This window comes from Urocitellus parryii, chromosome 1, assembly GCF_045843805.1.
Source record: "Urocitellus parryii isolate mUroPar1 chromosome 1, mUroPar1.hap1, whole genome shotgun sequence".
NCBI lineage: Eukaryota > Metazoa > Chordata > Mammalia > Rodentia > Sciuridae > Urocitellus > Urocitellus parryii.
This window is the reverse complement of record NC_135531.1, coordinates 31,108,231-31,124,413: the sequence shown is the minus strand read 5'-3', so window position 1 is coordinate 31,124,413 and position 16,183 is coordinate 31,108,231.

Sequence of the window (16,183 nt, the reverse complement as noted above, 5' to 3'; positions counted from 1 at the left end):
TTTAATCCTGAGTGTAAGAAAATTAACAAATGCAAGACAAGATAGAATGCTCCCTTTGATGACACATTGTGATTTGTGTGTCAAAATTGTTTGCCTGCAAATAAATTTTTTTTATCTTCTTGTATTCAAGGTTTGTGTTTTTTTCAATATGGTAATTTTAATTAAATCCTTTACAACACTAATTTTGCATATTTTTTATTTTAAATAACTTTCTCTTACTAAAATGAAGCAGTCCTTTAATTTGAATGTTACCTGGTTCTAGGCAATTGCCATTTTATTTTGTAATTTCAGTGACACAACCAGAGTGGAAATTGAATTCTGATTCATTTACTTATATTACTGTGATACGGCAAATTATTTAAACATTCTCTACCTTAGTGTTCTATTCCATACAGTAGGTATAAAAAGATTTTCCTCTTCTGATTGTTTTGAGTACAAAATAAAGTAGAAACATTTATTGTTTATTGTACCATAGTTTTCTTGTCAATATAATTTCTCACATCTTTCTTTATCCTATTTTTCTGAAATAGTAGAGCAGTTTTTTAACATATACACACACATATATATATACACAAATATATATACACATATATAACAAATGTATGATGTTCAGATAATATAGTTTGAGGAAACTCTCTAAAGCTAGCAAACTAGAAACTCCATAATTCATATAAAATTAGTTAATATAAACTATAAATATGTGCTAAAATCTTATATTACTGAGTGAATCTAATTTATTACTGAATATATTTCTGACATAAAATATCAAATCATTCTTAAATTTAAATTGTTCTCTTAATCACTTGAGTCTAAAGGCAGTAATATTTTTGAATTACAAGATTTTACAAAGACAATGATGATTCCTGTACTTGTAAAATTAATGTTTGTGTCCAAAGAATGGATACAGTGATTAGGTGTTCCATATAGAAATTACACAAGCACATTCAAGTGGCCACTTGTTAGGTAATGTTGATCTTGTCATCTTTATTAGGTATATATAAATGAATTGGGTATATATAAATAAATAAATGTGTGCATACACATGTAATAAATGGTCCTTCAACTTGAGTTAATGGAAAGTCTGTGTCTGGTGCTGATAACTTCCAAATTAGTTCTGACCTAAATAAGATCAAGAGCAAATGCTTCTTCTTTTAATTAGGCCACTAATTTTCTGCAATAAAAAGACACTAGTGAAAGGACCTCAGGCTTTTTTGTTTGTTTCCAGATATAACATATGTATTTTTTTTTTTTATCTTAGGGACTAAGTGCTCACAGTGAAGCAGACTTCTCTGGAATTCTCATGAGAATCAACCAGCTAACCAGAGGCACCTATGGCTCTTAATTATTAGAATAATGTGCCGGTATTAGGTAACCATTACTATTTGACATTCCACTCTTTTAAAGACACTATCACCAATCTAGGTCTTGCTAAAGCAGGGGTTAACAATTTTTTTTTCTGTAAAGAGTATGAAGATGTACATTTAGTAAATAATTGTGGAACATAATTAAAGAAGATGTTCATATAAGGGGATTCTGTGTTATAGCTTTAGTTATAAAAACTGATGACAGCAATAAATCATTTTTGGTTGGCACTGAAGGATAAAATACGATAATTATTTCTGTTATCAAAAGGTACCATCATAATACTAGTACATATATGAGTATATGTAAATATATAATTCTGACAAGATACAAAATAATAAATATTTCAAAGGAAATCAAGATTTTAAAATCTTTGATGTTATAGACATTAGTCCATCTAGATAGCGTATAGTATGCAGATTTTTTTTCTCTAAATAGTCATTGCTCAGGACAGTTTTGAACATAAAAACTTCCCTGACCCCTGCTTTAGCAGGGAGTTGGTTATATAATAATAACAGGTTATTGTAACAATACATTCAGATTCAGATTCCCCTCTGGTGAGCTAGAGATTCACCTGGGTAGATTACAGTGCATACATATGTTCTCCCAATAGTCATATCTCAAAATAAATTTGGGACTTCTAATCTAGAACTGAAAATATAGTCAATTTGTGAACCACTCAAGAAAATTCATTTTGCTCCCTTATGATAGAGCTACATTTGGGGCAGAAAACACTATTATCCAGCTTAATGGCATATCTCATTATACAAAATTAGCTAGAATATATTGGTCCAATTTAAAAAAATCAGCTTCACCATAAAAGGATAAAGACTGATTACTATTGAATTTCCAAAGAGATGTTTTAGTTTAAAAATCAATTCAATATAATTTAGACCCACATCTTGCTTATTCCTCATTTGCATATGTCCAAATGGAAACAAAGACAATATATTTATAGCTATTTTCAGGGCAAATGTGCAGAAAAAAATATGCCCATATTGGTCCATATTGGTAATGCAAGCTAAGTGTGTGACAAGTCAGTAAGAGTTACAGCAATTTCATGAGGCATGAGGATAAATTCTACAGGAAATGCAGAACAAATGCTATTTGAAAATTACTTTCCAATGAAAGAAGGTGTGGATAGGTTTTATAAGACTCTGTGTTTGAACTGGGAAAAGAAAAAAAATTAAAATGACCCTAAAGATAATTCAAAGAGAAATAAGAGGGATGATTGACAGAGAAATATGACTGATGGAGAAGACTATAAAGAAAATGTTGGTTGAATTATGTTAAAACTGATCCTTACTAAATGTCTTTATTTCATAGTAAAACAATTTGCTTATTCCTCATGTATGAGATCCTAAAATGAATCTTAAATAATTTCTATGTTCCTTTTCAGTTCATTTCACTCTGCCAGCAAATCTTTGCATTGCTTCTTTATATTTTTCCCAGATTCTTCTTCCTTACTGTTATCTTGTCACACATATTCCAATCACAATAATTTGTCAGTTCATACCCTGAAACCAAGCATTTCTTCTCTGAACAGTGGTTGAAATGTTAAGTCTCACTTATCCATAGATTGCAATCCCAAGTCCAAGACTAAGTGAGTTGGTCTTAAACACAGCAGACCAAAGCTAAAATACAGTTGTCTGTTTCACCCATGGCATAGGCCCTCTCTTAAAATCTCACAACATTTCAATATTTTCTGATTTTCCCCTATGTCATGTAAAAATTCTGAATTATCACTTATAATCTATTGAGTAAAATCAATTATAGAAAGGAAGGTTTCAATTTTTTTTTTAATTTCATTAAAGATATACAGTGGGGTTTGGGGGTGTAGCTCAATGATAGAGCACTTGCCTAGTACACATGAGGTACTAGGTTCCATACTCAGCATCACCTAAGAATAAATAAATAAAATAAAGGTATTGTGTATGTCTCTCTGCAACTATGTATATGGTGGATCTGGGGATAGACTTCAGTAGTAAAACACTTGTGTAGCATGTGCCAGGTCCTGGATTTGTTCCCCAGCACTGAAAAAAATATAAAATAAAATAAATGAATGAAAACTGAGTAAATGAATAAATAAATATATAAATCTAAACATAATGTATGGTGAGATGAAACCAATTGTATTGGTCTGGACATTAAAAATTTCATACATGTTGGATTATTGCATTATATCCATAATTATGCATAATGACTGTGTGTCAATTATAAATAAAAAACAAGATTCATGGTGTGGGGTTGTGGATCAGTGGTAGATTGCTTGCCTAGCATGTGCAAGGCCCTGTGTTCAGTCTTCAGCACCACATAAAAATTAGTAAATAAAATAAAGGTATAAAAAATAAGATTTCTATTTCTTCATGTTTGTAATAGGGATTAGTCATTGTCTTGTTTTTTTTTTTTTTTTTTTACTCAACTGTTAAGTGTATTCCTTGCATCTGTACCTGACAACACTTTTATTTAAAGATAAAGCAGGGCAACTTTGCTTAATACATAATAAATAATAAAATTAAGCTGTGTGTGTGTGTTTGTGTGTGTGTGTATTTGTGCAAACCTATTTAGGAAAAGAAGTTACAGTTTATTTCCTGATGAGGCAAGCATTAATGTTTGTCATTTAAATCTAACCTGCCCTATTTATGATGGAGGGTTTAAAAATTTTTTGCAAGATAAGACAGTAATATCATCTTACTACGTTAAAGACACCTATTAGTCATGTTCCAGGCAAATTGGGATTTATGACTCAGACATAATTCTTCCAAATATGCCTGCTGTTCATAAAAAGGCAGAGATATATGACTCAAAAATAACACCAAGACAGAAATAATTTTGCACTTCACTTTACCACATTGACTTTCCTCTGCAATGTATGGAAAAATCTCCCTGTTTATGAATAGGTTTTTGTCAATACTACAGATGTATTTTTCCAACTTCTAAGTCAAGCAATTTCCTGAGTCAAATAAAACAAATGATCAGCTCCAGTGGAGGCAAAGGGACATGGATATGTAAGAACCACGCATGGAAGATTAATGGAGAGCCATAGACACTTTTAAAAGTCCCACTACAGTGTTGATTGTGCCTTAAGAAGGTTACCAATGTCACATATCACTTGACATGATAAGTTACTCTATTCATCAGACAGTGTTACATTACATAGAACGAATTGTGGAAGAACAGCATACAATTTTTGAGAGGGAGGCGGAGCAGACATGCACAGATTATAGTATGAATGAAATATGCATTTTTCCTAAAATGTGTACAACTATTGCCAAGAGAATGGCAAAGCACTATGCTCTGTATACCAACTGGTTGAGGTAGCATAAGCACAATTACCAAATTTCATTAAGAATGACAACAATGACATTCTCTTTCAAGTGAAATGTTTTGGGATTGCATCAAGATACAAATCTGTAAATGAAGCATTGCCTCCAAAATGTAGCTTTGTCCTTCCAAGAATGATCAAAGTTCTACTTAAATTCAAAAATTAAAATTAAATATATTTTCCAATGTCCAGTAGTAGTAAATATATCTTTTCCCAGTCCTATCTTTCAAAATCACCAGAAAGAGACATTCTTTTTTGTCTCACCATGAAACATAAACACTCTTAAGTGAACATTAAAATGTAAATCTTAAAATGCACAAGGTTTAGTTATAATTGAACAAGTTGCTTAATATCCCATGCCAGGAATTATCTAAAGGGAATTTTCATGTTGATAAAAATCACCAATTTCTAATTAGGATTATTAATATTACACTTCCATTATGCTTTAGCATGAAAGAGTTTTTGTCTTATTCCAAGAGCCTAAGGAAAGAATAAACATTAAAAAAGGAGGGCCAGTTGTTTTCAAAACATTCTTCTCCTCTATTACAACGGTGAGCCTCATGCAATTAAGTTTTAATTATTCCCTGATAAATTTTTCGAGAAAGTTTAAAAATCTGGTAAGGTAAAAGATCAGGCAAACAAAGGGAATTTTTGTCTGTATGAGGAGCATAATCAGAACATAAATTAGTTCCATGTTACTTGTTTTGCAACACCCACCTTGACAGTATAAAATATAGGTTGTAATTTAACTTAATTATCATATCCAGCATCCTGTACCAGAGGCATAGTGCTCTCCTGATATTTAGTCTCTTGTCTTACTTGCTTACAGATCCCTCATGTGGCCCAGCTGACTGTGTGCCCAAGCCATATGGGGTAAATGTGATACCATGTTGTGTTTACATCACTAATGACAGTCCTGGTACTTGCCATTCCATTATTTTATCCAACTCTTTTGTAGCTTGATGTGGAGGGTAAATTAGATACAGTCAATAAAACACCAGAGGAATTTTGCTTGGTGGAATTTTCTTACCTAGTAAAAAGTGCCAGGTGATAGTTGGTGATATTCCTTCCTCTTTTTTTTTTTTTGGGGGGGGGGTCTGAATCAGAACATTATACTGATGCAATAGGGCCCATGTTGTAATCATGTTGTGGGCAATAAGAAGAAAGAATTCGAAAATATCTCCACAGCAGCCATGGCCCCTAGATTTAAAATGACAAAATAATGCTTTATGTATTTAAGTCTATTAGATTGAGTTTCAGATCCTTGAATGAGAATTACAATTTTTAGAGTACTGGTTACAGACTAAAACAAAAGGAGTTTAAATGAATATAGCTATTAGAGAATTTAAAATAATGGTGATTTTTAGCACAGGAGTGACCTTATTTTTTTATGTAAACAGAGAATAATCATTATTTAGCTAGTGCTTACCTCTGTCAAAATATTAAATCATGAATGTGAAATCATAATTTCTATTTTAAAAATGGGCTACATAATTGATCAATCAAAAGAAACTTGTTATAAAAATAAAAATGAAGTAGAAATAGATATGAACAGTGAATTATTTTCAGTATATATTTTATGATTTTTTTTCATGAAACAATGTACTATTAATGGCTAATTTTACATTAATTATATTCTATTTTTGTGCTTTCTATATTAATGTTCTTAAATTTACTTTCACAAATAATACGCTATAAAATAGAAGAAAATACACGATTTAAATTCATCAGGAAGAGTCAGTGCTACGGTGCAGGCCCATAGCCCCAGCACTTAGGAGGCTGAGGCAGGAGGATCACTGGGGTGCAGGTGTTCAAGGCCATCTTGGGCAGCAAAATGAAGCCCTGTTTAAAAAAAAATATCAATGAAAAAGGGTTCATATTTGCTATAGCATGTTCTTTAGTGTTTTATTACAGAATGATGTAGGATTTGCTGCCCTCTTTGTACAGATGATGATTATGGGTTTGCATCAGGAGACATGTGACTAAATAATTAATTGTTTGGAGGCAGTTGGTGAACACACATTTTATGCTGCAATATTATCTTTCTGTTACATCAGCAAGTCTGATTTCCAAATCATCCTTGAATACAAACTCGAGTACTCTTGTCTTTAAAAATAATCCCCAAGGACAAAGAAATGAACATATAGTAAAATAATGTGAAAAACAGATAATCAAAATTTAAATATCATCATAAACTATCTGGAGTTCTCATGATAATAAGTCGCATGCTAACTTTATCCTCTTCTTTCTCATGATATCATAGGGTAGAAAAGAGGAAATAATCAGAAGACAGCTTTGGAGAGGAGTCCAATAGGCACAAACATAGTGAGTAATTTGTATGTTAACTCTCAGCCCTAGATAGCTGCTTTCAGGATTTGTTCACAAAGCTTTTCATAGTAATGAAGTGAAATCACCCTGGAAGACCAAACTACCCATGCTATTTTTTTGAGCTTATCATCACTGACATGCAATCTTGATGTTTCCTGGATGAATTTTCATCCATACCTTCTACTATGATACATAGCATCTGTTAGCATAGTTTGAGTCTGGTTGATTCCTTTTCCTTTTGCCCATGATGAGTGGTGAGATGTAGAAACACTGTGCACTCAGATCATACTGCCTGCCTCACATGAGACAGAGGTAAGAACATACTACTAGTGTCTCTTCACTTCCAAGCTTTAATTAATAAACTAGAAGCTGCTTTTTTAAAGGTCTTCCTTCAGGTACATACAAAAGATGGGGGTAAAAAAGAAAATAAGGATTTGTCATATTACCTAATGCCTAAGATAAACAACTATTCTATTTTTCAAGAATATTTGTGGGAAAATTATATACAATTCACTTTTCTGCCCCAAAGGAAGTTTTTTTAATGTAAACATAATATATCATAGACCAGGTTTGAGTTTGCAATTATAGTTTCTGAGCAATAGGAATAATCTACTATTTCTTCAAAAATATAAAATCAAATCATTAAAAATAAGTATCAGGTCAGTAAATATTGGCAGATAGCCAGGGAAAATACAACACATATGCTTGTTAGTAAGTCCTAGAACATATTTGTGGTATAAAATATGCATTTGTGGTATAAAATACAAAATATAGTGTCAGTACATATTGGAAAGTGAAAAACTATACCCCTTCCCATTCTAATTCTGCATTGTACATTCAGAATGAATGAAAATATTAAAACCTGTGATACTAAGCAAAGTACCCAATGCAATACATTTAATTGAATACCTGCAGAGGTACCATAGTTAGAACACAGTGTTATTGAAGAGCCATCTAACCCATACCAGGCTTGATGATTTATTATAATCATACTCATTGTACACTTATCAAAATGAAAGGCCACAAAACAAAATGAGCAAAGAGAAAAGGTGTGTGTTTGTGGGGGGGGGGGGAGAATTCAAAAGAAACCAAGCACAATGCCCAAAGATATCCTCCCAGTTGAGTCATTTAACACATGCATAATGTCTAAGTACCAAGAGTGACAACAAGTATAAAATGTTGTGCTCCTATGATCTCTCTTTTGTGTGTCAATGAGAGAAGCCAAACTCCAGTGTCTTTTCTTATCAGAGAATCAGTTCCATCATCGGAGTAAAGCCCTACCCTTCTGATTGCATGTAACCCTACATTCTTTTAAAGGCCCTATTTTAAAATACAATGATGTCCTTTTGGAGCTTAGGGGTCAACATACCAAATTGGTGATGACACAATTCACTCCAAAATAGTAAGTATAGATAGGAGATCCTCTCTTCAAGTCTAGAATGTTGTTCCATGCCAGGAAATATTAAAATCCCAATAAAACTGGCTGGAAGGAATAGAACAGATATAGAAAGAGTCTAACAAATGTAAATTTCTGAAGTTTTAAACATGATTTCTTGAAAATTTATTTAACTTCTAATTAAATATCTTTTGTTATATAATATCACATATGGAAAGTAAAAGTGTTGTGAACTTTAGAATTCTTTTTTTTTTTTTTTTAAAAGCGCAATTTAAAATCAGTCAATGCAGAATCAGTGCAAAAATGCTTTCCAGATTATTGGAAAACTTTCATGTTATTTAAACTAATTTGAGATATTGTTTAACTGTAGGGAAAGAGAACTGATGGCTCTTGACATTTGATTCCCTAAACAGCCCTGGTGGTGGTTGGCACTGAAATTGATCTGGTTCATTGGACCAACAAAATGAAACTCCTTACCTGATCTGTAACCAAGGGAGTAGTATTATTAGAGATTTGGTGATTTCTTGAGCTCACTTAAATTTTCACATAGAAAATGCTCTCTGCTGGATTACATTTGTTATGTGTTTGACTCACATATTGGATGGGTCAGAAGATTGGGGTAACCGTATGATTTGCAGTTCTTGTTTGCTCCTAAGGTGTCCATGGTAACCCCATGGCTACTGATATGCAGTCATACACTTTTTGTGTCACATCTAGACAAATGCAATGTACCCAGAGTGAGAAACATCTAAGAAAAAGGGAACAAAGGAAGGAGGTGAGGTAGGAAGGGAGAAAGAAAGGAAAAGATGAGAGAAGATAAAACAGGGGGCATCTAACTGGAATATCAGGAGGCAAATGGGTGAAGAATAGATTTAAACAACAAAGATCTTGTATTTTAAAGAAGGAATTGTTTTATAAGGCAGAGCTAAGAACATAAAAATGAAAATAAAGCTTTTTTTTTAAACCTCAATTAACGAGATCTTCCCAATGGGAGAGTTATTCATTAACTTAATGATCTACGTCATAAAGAGAAGAATTCCTGATGTGAGATATTTTCAAGCATAGGCTAGCTATTTTTTTTGCATATTTAGAGAAAACTCATAGTGGTTTGGAGTTTAAGCTAATGACCATCAAGATTTATTTCTATTTATTGTGATCATTCCCAGTGACTCAAAAGAGGTTAAAACATTTAATAAAAACGGCAAAGGGAACTAATTAATCTAAACATTTATTGTGCACTATGTGTTTAGAGATAAAAGAGCAGCGGATGGTAGTACATAAAGGATTACTTGCTTGCTTTGGTTAACTAATAGGTTACATATGAAGGGGTATTTGTAACTAACTTGTAACTTGAAAATAGTGATTTATAATTACATATTTTACTTCAGTTGCTTTAAGGAGATTTAAAAATGTTCTGAAGAAACATGATAATTACAGATAAAAATTCAGTTTAGTCATTCTCTGAAACTTCCCATATTCTGAATAATTAGATACTGACTAATACATTTTATGTTACTCATTTAGTTAGGGATTATTAAAGATGGGGACAAATCTCCATTTCTTTTTGTATTTCCAGCATCTAGTAAAGTGTCAGGTTTTTAATCAATGCTCAATAAATGTCATATAAATTGAACTGAATCAGTACATTACATAATGTATGTTGCTTCTCTTACCAATATGATTTTTCCCACCGTATATTCATATTATATACAAATACAATAAAGTGCAATCAGACATACAAGCACTGTGCACTTGAACTCCAAAAGTACTAGTGTCATGGGACTTGCAAGATTTAGGCTGAACAATACTAACACTATTATTAATTCCTCAGATGCTAAATATAGCTCCAAATTACAGAAAATAATTCCTTCTCATAAAGAAGATAAGGAAAGGAGAAATTATTATTTTATTTTCCTTTTTTGGTTCTAGGAATTGAATCAAGAATGCTTGACCACTGAACCAGATACCCAGAACTTATTTCATTTCTTCATTTTAAGACAGGGCTCTGCTAAGTTTTCCAGACTGGCCTCAAACTTTTGTTCTTCCTGACTCAGCTTGTGTAGTCGCTGGGTTTACAGGTGTGTGCTACCATGCCCAGCTGGAAAAAAAGAAATTTTAGTTTAACAACAGTGATTCAATGACTTAAAAAAAAAAAAAAGAAAAACAGGTATATTCAAGTGGAATTACTTGCATTATTTATTTCCTGTTCATTTGTATTTGGTTATGCTATATTTCTTGCAATGTATGTGCATGCTGAAATCCAGATTTGGGACACAGTATTAAAACATCTTTCCTGTCTTCATAAAACTGTCGAATAATTTAGCTCTCTTTTCCACAGAGCCGTGGCTGCAAGAAAGATTCCCCAATATTCAGTTATGTTACAGTACAATTTCTAGCTAAGACATTTGCTGAATCTTAAATATCTTGGGATGACTTATTTGGCTGGAATGTCAAGGTACTATTTTAGTAAAAGAACATTTTGGTGATTGTCAATATTGTTATTTTTTATTGTTCTATTTTTTAACACTAAATAATAAAAATTAAAACATCTCACATTATGACTAAAAGAAGAAGCTATATTTGGAAAAAGAAAAATAAATTTCTCCTGTGAAATATGGCTCAAAATAAATATTTGGTCATTAGTTATTTTTCTAAATGAACTCCAGATAAGATTTCAAAAATATAATTATTCAAGAAATCAAAGTAAAATTACATTTATTGAGATCAATTTTCTTTTCTTAACCTCTATTTCCTATGCAAAAGAGAAATCATTTTTGGCATCTTTATTTTTTTTCCTTTCTCAGTCCCCTTAAGGCTAACTGAATTTCTAATAGTTATGGAGCTATGTCCTGGGCCAGATTGGCTTGCACATATTTTGTACAGAACTTTAAGAAAATCAAAATTGTTAGATTTCCCATTGGTAACTACATTAATTTGATTGGGCTCCAGTAATAAAATACCACACACCAGGTGACTTACAAGATGAAAATCAATTTTCTTACAGCTCTGGAAGCCAGAAGTTCAAGAACAAGATTTAGGAAGGTTGGGTTTCCCCTGAGGCTACTGTCAAACTCAGATCTCCTTCTTCCTGTATCCTCACATAGAATTTTCTGGGTTCATGGCATAAAGGGTATTTTGTGTTTCCAAATCCTTCCAACTTGTAAGGATACTAATAAGATTAGATTATGGCTCACTTTATCAGTACTATTTTAACCTAATCACCACTTTAAAGCCTGTCTCCAAGTATAGTTACATTCAATCTACTAAGAAATAGAACTTCAAAACATGAATTTATAGGTGTGAGCAAAATCCATCCCATGAGAGTGAGCTAGTATATTAATGCTTGAGAAATACATTGACTATTTTATTGTTTAGATTTTAATATAAGCATAAAGTTGTACACTTTGAGACCAGAGTTAAAGACAGTTTTCTCCAGGATTATGAAGACTGAAATTCAGAGCATAAACATACTGTAAACTACTAAAGAACAACCAATTGGGAATACAGACAAAAGGTGTCTTTATCATTTTAGATTCCAAGAATTAGAGGAACTACATCAAATAGTTGAATTTTGTGTCATATGCAACTTTAGACCTTTAATGGCACCTACTTGAATTAATTTTATTCTATTTATGTTATATTACCGAAACTTTATTCTAAACAACTATATAATGAAATATCAAGTAGAAAGAAAAGTATATAAGTGAAATATATAATAATAATTGCAATATTTGAAGAATAACCCACATGTAGCATTCTAAAAATATTAAAATCAGTTCTTTTAAATTTGCAAAAATGGCATGTTTACAAGCAATATTAGATCAAAGTTCCTACATTATTATAAAGTTTCTTGTCAGATAAAAATATTCTGCAAAGGTTCATTCCCAAGTATAAAACCTAAGAAAGTTAGAAGGAGAGTACAAGGCATTTTACATTTCAGAATCTAATGTACTCTATTCCAATTGCTATTTGCTTTTTTATTTTCATTCTTTAATACCATAGGCATCCCTTAAGTAGGAAAGATGGCATTCATCTCATTTTTCTCCCACACTAGGACTAGATGAGTAGAATGTCAAAAGCAATAAGAAGGAAAATTGCACAACATGTCCCTTATGAATATCTCTAAAAATGCCCAGTGCCTTGTAGCACATTCTTAAGTGAAATATAATGAGTAGGATCAGACAAGACACATGCAATCTCATGAATATGCTATCTGGGGAGGTGGAAAACATTTCTCAGCTGAAAACAAGTGTTCACTTGACCCTACTTGCCCTCGAGCATAGTTCTAGTTTTTCCCTACCATTGCAGGCAGAAACCCATGTTCCCAAACATGTAGTATACAGCCCCATCCCTGTTTGTTCAAAAGAGGACAGCTTATTTTGATTAAAAAAAAAAGAAGACAAGAAAAAGAAAAAAATATAAAAGTAACCTATATACATAACAACAACAACAACAATTAAAAAAAAAAACAAATACTAGGCAAATGTGTCACATATATAATGTCAGCCACCTTTCTTCTTGCTCTTCAACCTTAAGCTGGAGAAATTATTTCCATTTATTTTTAACATCCTTCTATATTCATCTAATTATATCTTAATAATATTTTATGACTCTAAACATAGAATGACAAATTTGTATAAAATATATTGACTTCTCATTTTTAAATGATGAAATTCATCACATTTCCGCTAATCTTAATTTTCCTCAGTTTTTTTTTATTTTATTATCTCAGATTTTACCACTGAAACAATGTTCATTATGTAAATATTGATATACATATATTTACATTTAAAAATAAATACATTTATTGGTACCAAAGGTATGCATTTTCATATTTAATAGATTTTTTTAGTAGATGTATCAAGGAAAGATTACCAATTCTTCCCGTAATTTGTATCCATGTAGTTTTTAATGTGAATTTCCAAGTCCTCTTAAGAAGCTATGGAATATATTCTACCAATCCTTGGTCTGGACATATAACTTACTATTATAATTTGGATCTGATATCTCCCTCAGTAGCATTTATGTTAATGTGGGAATTTTCAGAGACTAAATTTTCATGATTAAATTATGACAGCTATAACCTAATCAGAAGATTAATCCATGTAATGGATAATAATTTGAATGGACTGACTGAGTCATAACCTCAGGGAGTTAGGGCATGACTGGAGAAAATAGGTCACTGAGGGCATAACACTGGGATTTATATTTTGTCCTTGGCCTCAGTCTCTCTTCTACTTCTGAGCCTCTGAACAACTTTCCTGTACCATGACTTTCTACCACAATGTTTTGCATGATGTTCTGAAACTTAGAACAATGAGGTTGACCAGCCGTGGACTGACCTTCTGAAACTCTGAGTCAAAATAATCTTTTTTTTCTCTAAGTAGTTTTTGTCATATATGTTGATTATAAAAAGCTGACTAACACACCATGACCACTAGTAGCATGTGGAAGAATTTATGACATGCCAGCTCAGAACTTGGGTCTCAGAAGCTATATTTAGTTATGGTCTATTTGTTGGCATGGAGTATATAACTGGAATAGGTCTGGGCAAGAAAACTTGGATAAGGGACCACATGGGATAAATCCCAATTTTTCCCACTGACAATATGAGTTACCAGCTTACAATACGTCAATCCTCCCATAACCAAGAAAGCAAAGTCAACTACTTGTCCTACAACTCCCCTATGAATCCATTCACCATGAGAAAACTGACCTAGCTGTTATTGTGGAATATCACTGAACACTGGGTGGCTCTTTCTTAATGCTGTATCATCAATAAATGACTCATTCTTCTTGTCTTTCTATTCACTTTTCAATTACAGTGAGACACTCAAACTCTGTAACTAAATGTGCCCTAAATATATTCAAAGCCTAATTTCATCTTAGAATTTATTTTCTGGCACGTGAGTGTTTATTCCATTGTTCTTGGAGTCCAATCTTCTAAATACTAAAATTCCTATTAAAGTTTTTTGAGTATATTTTCAGTTAATATTATTGCAAATGTGAAAGAGGGATTAATTGTTTTCCCATCACTAAAATGTTTTTACTATCACACTACACAGGAATATTAGCTGATTATACAATTGTGTATTTGAAATAAAATAATGCTTCATTGTTGCCTGTGTTAACAGGTTTTTTTTTTTGAGAAATGGTTTAAGGTTATTCTGACACTTATTCTATTTATTCAGCTATATTTATGATCTCTAGTGGGTTTTGAAATCTCCTTTTGACATATGATGAATATTTTGGGGGTATTTATTCTATTACTCTTTAGCTTCATCATCAATTTGCCTTTTCACTAACAATAATTTTTCTTTATCCCTATATTTGTTCTTTCATTTTTATTTTGGCAGTGTGTTTTCCTCTCTATATTTTTTATTTCCTACTACTAAAAAGTTTATTTATGTTCATTTCTTTGTTCCCCTATATCATCCTGCAATGTCTGTTTATTTTGCTTTTATATTGCTGGGGAAATTTTTTTAGGAATTATTTTTATCTATCTAAGAATACTTCCTTTAATCTTTGTAAACTTTGTGCTATATATCTTCTTTCATCATTTATTGTTCAATTTCTGTGCTTTTTTCCCTTAGCACCTATTATATTACAAAAGCAATTTAGAATTCTTTTGAAAACAGTTTGTTTTATTCTCTTTATACTGCTTCCAGTGATTTTTTTCTTCACCGTAACCTTAGTTCTGTTTGCATAATTTGGTATTTACTTTTTTGATGTTGTATTATATTACTTATGTAGGGGAAATATGTTAAGACAGACTACTACTGCAGATTTTCTCCAACTTTTTTAGTACCTCCTTTCTGGTTAGAATGGATCAAGGAGGCTTCTAATTTGGATGTGTAAAAAGAGTAGAAGTGAGAAGGATAATTAATTTCCATACTGAAACAATGATAGTTCTCATGGAATATAAGTGACACTTTTGGGGCCACAGAATTGAATAGGTCAGATATGTTTGTTTTTGTTGTCTTGGAGCAAGCATGCTGCTATTCATAAGGAAAGGGGAAATTGGACCGAGCTGTCCAGTCTATTCCACTGCTGCCATGTTAATCCTCCCATCTATGATTCTGATTAGTAACATTTTTCTCACATATGTTTGTGCTAAGTGCTAAGTAGATCATTGCATGGAAAAGAATATGCTTTAGTATGAAAAAGAAATAGCTCATGTACCCATTTGATCATACTCTTCTGTGAGCTCTGAGTTTCTGTTTCTGTCATGTTGATTACATCTGTTCTTCATCAACCTATCCATCTAAGTCTGTCTGTTCATGTTCAACCCCTTTTCTCTGGTCAGTGACTTCTGAAAGATTTTGCTCATATATCAATGGCTTTCAAAAGGGAGGAAAGAGAATACAGATTCTCTTTCTGCCATATTCCCTTAGATAATATTCCTGACAGCCCTTGGTCATCTAGATTCTTATTTATTACCTTACTTTATATTTTTCACTGAATAGAAGAATCTCATTTTATTTGATTTATCACCAAAGTATTAAATGAGAAATGACTTTTCTCCTTTCACAAATATTTCCTCCTATAATCTTGAGAACTTGCTCAAATAACATAATATAATTACATTAGACACACTGTATACCAAGAGTGTTTTGGCTTCATAATTGAACTTAATCAGTGTGTTTCTTTCTCATTTGAAAAACACTTCTAGAGCAAGTTAAGCATCTTTTATCCCTTTCTGAACTTCCAAACACATAGCTGAACTCCTTGTTCTGTAACTTCTTTAAGACACGTGGCAACACTCTGGGAGA